At 46.2% G+C, this 13,191-nt stretch overlaps 1 protein-coding gene across 1 annotated transcript in view; it reads left to right on the top strand.

Annotated features, from left to right (window-relative positions):
- Positions 1-13,191, top strand: part of LOC120994418 (zinc finger protein 182-like) — a 668,524-nt gene that overhangs the window by 436,777 nt on the left and 218,556 nt on the right. The window lies entirely within an intron of this gene.

Here is a 13,191-nt window from a genome sequence, read left to right as displayed (position 1 = left end):
GGGAGGTTTAAACCCCCATATTCCAGAGGTTTATATAAATATTCCAGCTTTAACCGGACTCATTTTCTTCCCCACACTAAATCATTAATTATTCTTTCCATAAGTTTAAAATATTTATCTTCTATCCAGGTAGGTGTATTCCTAAGCACATACAGAAATTGTGGTAGTATCACCATTTTAACCAATGAAACTCGATCAGCTCTGGATAGGGGAAGTCTCAACCAGATCCCTATTTTTGCTCTAGTTTTCGTTATTAGTGGGATCAGGTTTAATTGGACAAAATTTTCAACCCTGGGCAATATAGTCAAGCCCAGATATTGAAAGGTGTCAACGATGTCCAGCTCGGTTACAAACGCATCCTTTTGAGGTAACGGGTCTATTGGCATCAAACTGGTCTTAGACCAGTTTATAAGAAGGCCGGACACCTCCCCAAATAATTTGACCATTTGAATGATTCTGGGGAAAGTTATTTCCGTATGGTCAATAAAGAAAAGAACATCATCCGCATATAAAGAGATACAATCTTGTACTCCAAATGTTCCAAATCCTCTGACCTGATCATCCTGCCTAATTGCCCAGGCCAGGGGCTCAATGTAGATATCAAATAATAATGGGGATAGTGGGCAACCCTGGCGCGTACCTCTATTTAACTCAAAGCTAGTGGTCAAGATCCCATTGAGACTCAATTTTGCCATAGGGGATCTATACAATAATTTAAGAATGTTTATAAATCTTTCCCCAAAGCCCATCCTTGTCAGAACCTTCCAGAGGAAACGCCACTCCACCCTGTCGAAGGCCTTCGACGCATCCAATGACAGGATGGAGCGGGTGGTCCCGCCAGGGGCCTGTATATTGTCAAAAAGCCGATGCAGATTGAGATGCGTGCCCTTGTTTTGGATAAAGCCATTCTGATCTTAATGGACAATGGAGGAAATAACCCTGGAGAGACTTGTGGCCAAAATCCTTGCAAGAAGTTTTACATCTGCGTTAAGCAGTGAGATCGGTCTATGCGATCCCAAATCTACGGGGTTCTTGCATTTTTTTGGAATTAATGTTATTACGGCTTCCATCATTGAGTCTGGCAATTTCCCATCCTCCACCGATTCAGCAAAGACCCCCAACAATCTAGGGAGAATAAACTCCTTGTATTTACTATAAAATTTGGGAGTCCATCTGAACCGGGGGTGGAGTTACCTGAACATAATTTGATTGCCCCCTCAAGTTCCTGAATAGAGAATTCTACCTCGAGTGTTTTATTTTGGGCCACAGTAATAGTTGGAAAAACAATACTATCGAGGTAGGAGTCTATCATTTCATCTGTAATCTTTGTATCAGCTTTGTATAAATCTGAAAAATAATCCAGAAAGATCTTTTCTACAAAACCTTGTCCACTAACCATCCTGCCGTTGGCCAGTCCGACATTGTCTATATATTTTTTTTGGACTCTTGACTCGAAATCACTCTCGATAAGAGTTTTCCAGGTCGCCCTGACTCTGTAAAATGTTTTTGCCCCTTAAAAAATAGCCTTTGTTGGGCCTTATCCAGCAGAAAGTTAGAGTATGCTTGTGTACACTTTTGCATATTTTCCCTATTCTCCTCCGTCTTATTTATGTAGAAGGATTGTGTAGCTGAGGATGCTAGTTCTTCTAAATTTTTCAGTTTTTTTCCATACTCCTTTCTAAGGTTCGCTATATTACTCACCATTATCCCCCTCATATAGGCCTTAAAAGTGTCCCATACCACAAGGATTTTAACTGAGCCGTAGTTATTATCCCAAAATTGGTCAATTTCATTTTGTATTATTTCATGTTTCTTTATTAGTGATAACTAGAGATGGGACGGGGGATTCGTCGAATCCACGAATCCCTCGAATCTTGCTGGATTCGTGGACTCGAATCCCGACGTAATTTACCTGATACAAATCCGACGAATCCCGGTGGGAGGGACTGGGAGGAGGAGCTGGGGGCCGGTGCGTTCACTGTGCTCCGGCCCCTCCGCTCCAGTACAGTTATAAAATGTGTAATTCTGATTAATAATGATTCATGCTGCCCCCTCTGTAGTATAACATTCAATATATCCTACTCACAGGGCTACTGATATCGTAATGCAGGCCGGCCGGGCAGACGAGCGGCAGAGTGACTGACGTCACGTGCCTGCGCCGCCTACTTTATGAATGAAGCAGGCGGCGCAGGCACGTGACGTCAGTCAGTCACTCTGCCGCTCGTCTGCCCGGCCGGCCTGCATTACGATATCAGTAGCCCTGTAAGTAGGATATATTAAATGTTATACTACAGAGGGGGCAGCATGAATCATTATTAGGCCTCATGCACACGACTGTATTTTTTTGCGGTCCGCAAAAACGGGTTCCATTTTGCCGTGATCCGTGACCGTTTTTTCGTCCGTGGGTCTTCCTTGATTTTTGGAGGATCCACGGACATGAAAAAAAAGTAGTTTTGGTGTCCGCCTGGCCGTGCGGAGCCAAACGGATCCGTCCTGAATTACAATGCAAGTCAATGGGGACGGATCCGTTTGACGTTGACACAATATGGTGCAATTTCAAACGTATCCGTCCCCATTGACTTTCAATGTAAAGTCAGGAGTTAATATACCATAGGATCAGAGTTTTCTCCAATCCGATGATTAGAATATGCCGCCTCTATGTTAGAATATACCGTCGGATTTGAGTTACATTGTGAAACTCAAATCCGACAGTATATTCTAACACACAGGCGTTCCCATGGTGATGGGGACGCTTCAGGTTAGAATATACTAAAAGAACTGTGTACATGACTGCCCCCTGCTGCCTGTCAGGTGCTGCCAGGCAGCAGGGGGCAGCTTTCCCCCCTGTAGTTAACACATTGGTGGCCAGTGCGGCTAGCCCCCCCCCCCTCCCCTGTAGTTAACTCGTTGGTGGCCAGTGCGGCCGGCCCCCCTCCCTCCCCTGTAGTTAACTCGTTGGTGGCCAGTGGGCCCCTCCTCCCTCCCCTGTAGTTAACTCGTTGGTGGCCAGTGGGCCTTCTCCCCTCCCTCCCCCTCCTAATTAAAATCTCCCCCCTATCATTGGTGGCAGCGGAGTGTACCGATCGGAGTCCCAGTTTAATCGCTGGGGCTCCGATCGGTAACCATGGCAACCAGGACGCTACTGCAGTCCCGGTTGCCATGGTTACTTAGCAATTTGTAGAACCATTATACTTACCTGTGAGCTGCGATGTCTGCGTCCGGCCGGGAGCTCCTCCTACTGGTAAGTGTAATGGTTCTACAAATTGCTAAGTAACCATGGCAACCGGGACTGCAGTAGCGTCCTGGTTGCCATGGTTACCAATCAGAGCCCCAGCGATTAAACTGGGACTCCGATCGGTACTCTCCGCTGCCACCAATGATAGGGGGGAGATTTTAATTAGGAGGGGAGGGAGGGGAGAAGGCCCACTGGCCACCAACGAGTTAACTACAGGGGAGGGAGGGGGGGCCCACTGGCCACCAACAAGTTAACTACAGGGGAGGGAGGGGGGGGCGGCCGCACTGGCCACCAATGAGTTAACTACAGGGGAGGGAGGGGGGCCCACTGGCCACCAATGAGTTAACTACAGGGGAGGGGGGGGGGGGCGGCCGCACTGGCCACCAATGAGTTAACTACAGGGGGGGGGGGGGGGGGCCGCACTGGCCACCAATGAGTTAACTACAGGGGAGGGAGGGGGGCCCACTGGCCACCAATGAGTTAACTACAGGGGAGGGAGGGGGGCCCACTGGGCACCAATTAGTTAACTACAGGGGAGGGGGGGGCCGGCCGCACTGGCCACCAATGTGTTAACTATTGGGGGTGGGGGGGCTGCCCCCTGCTGCCTGGCAGCACCTGCCAGGCAGCAGGGGGCAGTCATGTACACAGTTCTTTTAGTATATTCTAACCTGAAGCGTCCCCATCACCATGGGAACGCCTCTGTGTTAGAATATACTGTCGGTTCTGAGTTTTCACGAAGTGAAAACTCAGCTATGAAAAAGCTTTTATGCAGACGGATCTTCGGATCCGTCTGTATAAAAACTAACCTACGGCCACGGATCACGGACACGGATGCCAATCTTGTGTGCATCCGTGTTCTTTCACGGACCCATTGACTTGAATGGGTCCGTGAACCGTTGTCCGTCAAAAAAATAGGACAGGTGATATTTTTTGGACGGACAGGATACACGGATCACGGTCTCTGCTGCAAAACGGTGCATCTTCCGATTTTTCCACGGACCCATTGAAAGTCAATGGGTCCGCGAAAAAAAATGGAAAACGGCACAACGGCCACGGATGCACACAACGGTCGTGTGCATGAGGCCTTAATCAGAATTACACATTTTATAACTGTACTGGAGCGGCAATGGGGGGTCTGTGGATGACACTGTTAAGGGGTGGGGGGGTCTGTGGATGACACTGTTAAGGGGTGGGGGGGTCTGTGGATGGCACTGTTAAGGGGTGGGGGGGTCTGTGGATGGCACTGTTAAGGGGTGGGGGGGTCTGTGGATGGCACTGTTAAGGGGTGGGGGGGTCTGTGGATGGCACTGTTATGGGGTAGGGGGGTCTGTGGATGGCACTGTTATGGGGTAGGGGGGGTCTGTGGATGGCACTGTTATGGGGTGGGGGGGTCTGTGGATGGCACTGTTATGGGGTGGGGGGGTCTGTGGATGGCACTGTTATGGGGTGGGGGGGTCTGTGGATGGCACTGTTATAGCATGGGGGGTCTGTGGATGGCACTGTTATAGGATGGGGGATCTGTGGATGCCAGGGGGAGAGGTGAGAGGCACTATGATACTACTGGCACATGGGGGGGCACTATGATACTGGCACATTATGGAGGGAGATGGCACTGATACTACTGGCACATTGGGGGGGAGGCACTATGATACTGGCACATTATGGGGGGAGATGGCACTGATACTACTGGCAAATTGGGGGGAGGCACTATGATACTGGCACATTATGGGGGGAGATGGCACTATGATACTGGCACATTATGGGGGGAGATGGCACTATGATACTGGGGAGATAGAGGCGGTGCGGAGAGGAAGAAAGAGGAGCCCTTCGCACCCGTTAAAAAGAAAGAGAAAACACGTACTAGGCACCAAATCCCTTAGTCACTGATCGTGATGAGGATTATGTTTGGTTCTTAATTGTATATAGGAAATAAAAAAGACCTTCACCTCGGTCTAGTAAAAGAGCCAAGAGTTTAGGAAGGGCACCACAACCCTATAATGGTGATGTTGACAAATGGAGATTATAAAATGAAAATAATAAAATCAAATGCACTCACTTCACAGGGGGGGCAGTCACCAGGATAAACTCAAGACACCTGGGACTATTATTCCCCCCCCCCCGACCAGAATCGCATGTAGAAATATAAATAATTGAACGCCGCCTACACAAGTGGCTTCTGGTCAATCATTTTAATAATACGTGGTTTAACGCGTTTCGTCTGAAGCACTATGATACTGGCACATTATGGGGGGAGGTGTCACTATGATACTGGCACATTGGGGGGGAGATGGCACTATGATACTGGCACATGGGGGGAGGAGAGAGGCCCTCCACACTTGATACTGGCACATGATTAGGGGGACCATCTATGGGGACACTTACTGGCACATTATTGGGTGGCACTGTGGGGCCACTTCTTATTGGCACATTATTGGGGGGCACTATGGGGGAATCTACTGAGGCCACAAAGAAGGGGTATTTTATATGGGGGGCTCTGTGTGGTACTAGTATTATCAGGGGTGTTAGGATGATTTGTCCAGAAGATGGGAGGATGATGGAAAAGTAGTAAACTAAGATTTTTTTTGTCAAACTGCAGAGACGAAAAATGGCTGAAAAATGGTGGTCTGGTCTGAAGGTCTGAAAGGAGAAGAGGAGGAAAGAGAACATGTACATCAAAGGAGACGTCACTGGATGTAAGAGGTATGGGGCTGCATTACCCTGTATGTTCTGTAGTGATAGGAGCAGGGGTTATAGCAGGGGTCATCGCGGTCATATACGGTGCGACCGTGACTGGGAGGTGGAGGTTCAGACAAACTGATGCGGTCTGACTTTGTTTCTTACACCGTTCACACAATTATGTACAGGATTCGTAGGATTCGAGATTCGAAAGATTCGATATATTCGAGAACCTTTTTGGATTCGGATTCGAAAAAAATTGGATTCGTCCCACCTCTAGTGATAACCAATACGGGTTTAGTCTGAATGGGGGTCTCTCTATATATTTCTCCTGGGTCACACAAAGTTCGAGGAATAAGGGTAAATGATCCGAGAATGACCTTGTTTCGTACTTCATTCGTTTTGCAAGTCTCACATATTTTCTATTCATCAAAGCTAGGTCTATTCTGGACATAGATTTACCTAGTTTACTAATACATGAATAAACCCTTTTCCCATGACCTAAATATCCCCAGAGATCTTCGAACCCGGCCTCAGAACAGAACCGTGCCAAGGGAGACCCCTGAATAGGGGTATCTCCCTTGACCCCTGTAGACACCCTATCCAACACCGGATTAATAACACAATTGAAGTCACCAATAATCAATGTTGGACACTCTGGCCATTTATCCATAAATGATAGAAGAGAATTGAGGACTATAAAAGAAAACGGCGGTGGAATATAAACAAAAGCCAAAATACATGTCCTCCCCATCAACCTACAGTATAGATAAACAAATCTCCCTTGCTGGTCGACAGAGGATGCCTCGCACACAAAATCAATCGTTCTATGTATATAGACAGTGACACCTCTGGAGTAGCTAGAAAAGGTGGAGTGATATGTGTGCGCAGCCCATCCCCTGCCGACCGCCCCGGAGGTCTCCTCAGTAAGGTGCGTTTCCAACAAACATACTATTGCGGGGAGATGGGTCCGTGTCAGATCAAAAACCGCTTGTCTCTTTCTTCTATCCCCCAATCCCCCCCCCCCCCATACAAGTAATCCACCACATATTGTAGCAGATTTCTCTCCTATGACCATCCCTCCCACACTCACCCTACTCGGCACCTCCCCGCTAGATAACACCAGAAAATGAAGATATAGACACCCTCTGCCAATTATTATTCCCCATCGGCCCTAAGGCCACTTCAATCACATATCATTTCGATCAAGCCAGTCTGCGGCTTTGTCCGGGGTATCAAAAAATAAGGTTGTGTCCTTATAAATAATCCGAAGTTTTGCTGGAAACATAAGGGAATATTTAATATCACTGTCTCTTAGCCTCTTTTTGACCATCATAAACAAGCGTCTCTTTTCTTGGACATCTTTCGAAAAATCGGGGAAGAAGGCCAGTCTGCCTCCATCATATACAACAGGTGGGCATTCCCTTGCCCTTCTTAGTAGCATATCTCTGTTCCTTGAAGCCAACATTTTAACAATAAGGTTGTCTCCCAGGGATTGGTCTGCCACCTGGGACCCGATGGGCTCTTTCTATCATAAAAAGTGGAGAGAACGAGTCCCTCCCAAAGTTCTCCTGATTAGCGTCTGTATAAATTGGATAGGATTCCTATCTTCGACGCCCTCTGGGACCCCCAGGATTCTCACATTGTATCTTCGTGATCTATCTTCCAAATCCACTGCCTTTTTCTTCAAAAGATTGACCTCTATCTTTAATGAGGAGATTTCTGAATTTGTTTTTTGGGATTCATTCTGTATAAGAGCCATAGCGCTCTCCACATTACTGACTCTATCTCGAATTTTTGCCAAATCGTCTCTGATCAATCCTACATCAACTTGGATAGACCCGAGTTGGATTGTGATACCCTGTATTAAATCCCCATTCTGTTTTACCGCCAGGAGTATTTCTTTTAGTGGAGAGGAATTAGCGCTGGAAGTGTCTTCTCCCTCCATTCCCTCCTCCCCTTGAGGGTGTCCAGGGGCTTTTTGAATTTGTGGCTCTCTCTCCGTCTCCTCGCAGTTATCAATTTTTTTGGGGCCTATTTCCTTTTGACCCCCCCTCGTATTGACCCTTGGAGACTTGAGGAATTGGTCTATTTTCTGCACTTCAAAGGTTTTAGTAACCGCTTTCTGGCCAGAAAGATCAGCCGAGCACCTGCTAGCTTTTGGAGCCATTCCCCGCTGTTTTTTTAAATTTTTTTTCCCCTTTCTTTCCTTTCCTTCTTCCCTTTTCCCCCTTTTTTTTCTCTCCTGTTGTTGCTCTCCTTATTTTTTTTTCCCTTTTTTTTTTTTTCTTTTAAATCCTCTTCCCTCCTTATATTGCTGCCCCTTTCTTTTTATCCTTTTTTTTTTCTTTTTTTATTTATATTTATCTTCTTACGCTCTCTCCATAGTAGCCCATATATAATATAAATTGGGTATGTTTCAGTATACTTTTAGCTCCTTTTAATTACCTTGTTAGTAGTTGATACAGTTAGTATGAAGAAACAAAGGGCGTGAGGGAGCCAGAGGAGGGAGAGAGAAAGAAAAAGGAGCAATCGCACCCGCTTTTGAGTTCAGATCTTTAGCCGTCCAAATGTCCACAGGGATCGCACCCAGACGACTAAGGAGGCCACTTGATCCCATAAACACCGCAGAGGTGACGAAGGAGGAGAGGACTGCCAAAAACAGAGCCAAATGTCCCAAGCAGGAGGAGCAGCCGACCAGACTCCAGCGACCGCCAACGCCAGGACCCAGACCACAGAACGGACCCGTCCAGAGAAACCGAGCCCCATCCCCAGCAGGAAGCAGACAGCCAGGGGAGACACCAGGAGAGCAGCATCCAGGATCCCAGGTGCAGCTGGAGCCCCCCAACTGATTCAGCCGACGGCACTTCCCCCCCGCCAGCCAGAGAGCAGATGCGGAAGAAAAAGTCCAGAGAAAGCAAGGGACGGACCAGGCGGACCAGGCAGGACACCAAAGTAGCGTCGGTAAGTCCTCAATCCAGACGATCCCAATGAAGCACAGAGGTGAGGCGGTGGAAAGGCAGGGAATCAGGAGATCAGGAGAGCCGGGAAGCAGACACCGCTAGGGGGAAGAAAACGAAATCAGGAGGCTGCAGCACCATGAAGGCAAGGTGGAAGCAAGGGCATCAGGAACAGCGGGGATGGCCAAGCCACGGGGAGCGCGGAGGGCGTGACGCACTACATCTGCGTCATCACGTCTTTCCCGTGAGAGGAGGTGTCACGCAGTCTTAGGTACGTGGGCATGCAATTGTCTACCATTGAGACCCTTGCATATGCATAGCAGTCAGGGAGAGCTCTTAGGGTTTTATAGGGCTCACCTATATGCTCCTTAGTTTGGAATCAAGCCATTCGGACGTTTATTTATAAGTTCCAGCTATCTGCAACTTCATCCGTGACAGAACCAGTGTAGGCCTGCAGTAAATATATCTTTGCACAAAATGGCTGTATTTCAAATGGCTGTATTTCAAATGCCTAATTCAATTCCCTGTATGTAGAGGAGGTATCTCACAGGGCCTGAACCAGTGTAGGGCTGAATTCAATATTGGTGCACCAAATGGCGGTATATAAAATCTCTGTAATGTAACCCTAATGTATTAAGGGTGTATCTTACAATGACATCTGCATCAAAGGCTGCCAACTAAATTTTTTGTGCCCAAATGAGTGTTTGTTTAAAAACTGAATTTGACAGCAGTATATAAGCCTGTAATTTCACACGTGCTGATGCTGCAAGGCCTGAAAATAGTTTTTTTTGTCAAAAGAGTGTTTTTCAAACCCCAGAAATTGATGGGTGTATTTCTACCTTAAATTTCACACTGACTAATACAGATGTTGTAGATTGCCAAAAAAGTCTTTGTTTGCTAACAGAATATGAAAGCTGTATATATTAAACTTGAATTTAACACTTGCAGATCTGGAAAATACTGTTTTCTTAAAAAAATTGTGTGTTTTTAAAACCCCAGAAAATGATCATAGAGCCTGGGTCACATGCTGCTCTGGCCAATCACAGCTGTGCCATTAGTAGGCATGGCTGTGATGGCCTCTTGGGGCAAGTAGTATGACGCTTGTTGATTGGCTGCTGTGCAGCCTTTCAAAAAGCGCCAAGAAAGCGGCGAACACCGAAACCGAACTTTTACGGAAATGTTCGGGTCAGGGGTCCAAAAATCCTAAAGTTCGGTACGAACCCGAACTTTACAGTTCGGGTTCGCTCAACCCTACTTATTAATACTGATCAAATATTGACCAAATACTGACCGTGTGAAGGCGGATCCTCAAAAGACAGGACGACGTTTTCTCTGCCTGATCCTGTCAATCAAAGTGCAGAGGAGGTCGAAGTTGCAGAGAGAGTAGAGCCTCTAGGAGGAACTGCAACGCCCCTGTTGCTCCTAGAGGTTCATTTGCATATATTAAAACATAATTTTTCTCAGCAATGAGGACAGATGAACATGGGAACACCACAGGTGTCTTCAGCTGCCAAGAGCACATGCAGCCAGTTTCATAGGTAAAAATCTGCTGCCAGATGCCCCTTTTAGGCTCATTTACATGGGGCAATTATTGGGAACTAACATTTGTATGAACATTTGCTCCAGATAATTACCTTATGTAAAGGTTCCACTGATCACCTGATGAATGAGCAAACACAGGCAGGGCTCATAGGAACACCATGGTGACAGGCCTTAGATCACTCAATATCGGCAGGGGAGAGCCGTTTGCGCCCCCGGAGCACAGCTGAAGAGTTAAAGTTCATGATTGGCGTTATTGACGATCACAGACCGTGCCTCCGGGTGTCTGCTGTGTAAAACAACAGACACCAGCTCAGCGGAGGAGAAAATGTCATCTTTAAAGATCCAACATGCGCCCTGCATGTAGGGTGCATTTTGGGAAACAGTTAAATAGCACAGAACTGCAGCAGACCCATCCCTGATGACTTTTCTTGGCTCTGCTTGACTTCTGCACAGTCACTGGACAGGTTCAGCTACATACAGTCCAGCATCTATGCAGAAGAGGATGCAGCTGTGGACGGCTAAGATAGCGGTCACCTGAGAAATCGCATTATCACCACCATTTTTCATTCCATGGATGGATTGGTCTGAGATCTGTGCTATAACCACAGTCCATCCCATTAACAGTCACTGAAGCATGCTGTCAGTATATTGTGCCAAACCATGTGCAGCGACCGAGTACTCAGGGGCAACACGTGAGGTACGGTGGGCCGATGGGGATAGCAGTAGTTTGTACTCAAGGTTAGCAGAGCCTCCCTGGGCCGGCATGCAGTGATAGGGAAGACAGCACTAAATCCTCTGGGGCACTTCCTTGTACAGGGATCACCAGCCAGATGGTAGTTGAGGTGCCCTTGATGGTGTAGATGTTTGTAGGGTGCTTTGGAGGCTGGGACCCCGGTTGTTCCGCTAGGTGCAAATGAAGGTGGTAGGAAGAATGAGGAGTCAGTAGCAGTAAAACAGTTGAACTTTACTTGATCAATTCTCTGTCTTCAGGTAGTCAGTACAGTTCATTCATATGGAAAAGCAATAATATAAATATTGGTTCAGCTGATTTCCCTGCAACAGGCTTGGCAATTGCAATTTGAGGAGTTTTCCTTCTCTCTACATCTGTCTACACTTTGCCCACACTCTAGCACTCAGGTACTGGATATAATAAACTCTTACTTGTAATTAGCAATCCACAGGGCGGCTCCCTAATGGCAGACATCAGTCTTCTGCTCCATTCTTTGGAAAGGATGCTCACTGAAGAATTACGGTCCACTATGTCCATAGAGGCATGTGGTAAAGGATAATTTTGTGCATTAATCATCTGGTTGTGTCCAGGTACTTTTAGGTTCCTGTTCTTGGTGCTCCCTTAACCTGGCCAGAGCCAAGAGGCTAATATGGCAGCTACATGGTGGACTAGGCCTGTTTTGCTCCTCTCAACACCTAACTACACTGATCTCTCTTCCTTCTACACTGTTCTCCTCTCCACAACCAACAACCAACCCCAGCTATATATAAGTGGCGCCAGCACCACCTAGGGGCGAATAAATGTAATGCCCTCTAACAGCCTGCTAATAGGAATTGCAGCTAAATACAGAAATACTTACAATAAAATCACAATAAAAAATGGCAATATAATATAAATGTAATACAATGCGCCTGGAAAGCACGTGATCCTCTCACTAAATCGGATCCTGTAATCAGCTGAGAGACACGTGGGACGCGACCAACTCCATAGCCGGGACGCCGGCACACATAACGGAGCGTAACTCTATTCGCAAGTTCCAGCAAGTCAAAGAAATACAGGCAAAGGTAAGCCCACAGTGTGGGTAAAAAACTTGTGAAGTATTATTAAGACTTTTTAAGGGAAAATAGCAAATAGAATCCAGAGACACATCAAGGACCTGCCTTTAACAACTATAGCAGTATCCCATAGATACTAAAGAGACTGCATATATTCTATGAAGATCAGTGAATATAGAAGAAACATTGCACGTTTGGACTATTATCCTTGGATATATGCTGGATCGATATTAAATACCCAGCGGCATTTAAAGATATAAGCGCATTATAACCACAGGTTTCACCATAAGTGACATATTCAATACATAGAAGTGTGTTATTTCGCATTTGTACAGTTATAGGAGATTATTGTAAAGTTGGGCAGAGGCTGACAGCCTCACACAATTTTCCTCCTCCTAAAATTAAAGGGAATTTTCAGGATTTTCGCGGAAAATCAAAGTGAGGATATTGGGGCTATCAGTCTCAGCCTAAATTAATTGTGAATTGTTAATGGTTCCCCACTGCATTGTATTACATTTATATTATATTGCCATTTTTTATTGTGATTTTATTGTAAGTTTTATGAAATAAATTGTTTCCTATATCTCCACATACGAGTGACAACCCACATCTTTTCCACTGTTTATTCCATTTTTGAGGGGTGATCTCAAATTCTGGTTGGTGCACCTACCTTGAGGGTAACAGAGGTGAGCTGATCTCTCCAATTGTTTTTCCTAAATACAGAAATACAGTTAATAAACACATACAAAAATTTGAAGTCCCCACGACCTTCACTGAGTGGCACACTGCACGTGCACTGTATAGCCATATAGAAAATATTCCTTTAAGTATCTTACTGTAGAAAGTTGCAAGAGGATAAAAGCTATAAGATGATTTTTTGCTCTTTCATGATTGGATGTGTGATTAGATATTGACCACAACTTTCAATTCAACCTATAGAATACCTCTTTTGTTACCACTGCTGACAACAGGGACCTTATTAAAAGCATTAAC

Source organism: Bufo bufo, chromosome 3, assembly GCF_905171765.1.
Source record: "Bufo bufo chromosome 3, aBufBuf1.1, whole genome shotgun sequence".
NCBI classification, from domain to species: Eukaryota; Metazoa; Chordata; class Amphibia; order Anura; family Bufonidae; genus Bufo; species Bufo bufo.
The sequence above is the reverse complement of the archived record's forward strand: the minus strand, read 5'-3'. Positions and strand labels throughout refer to the sequence as shown.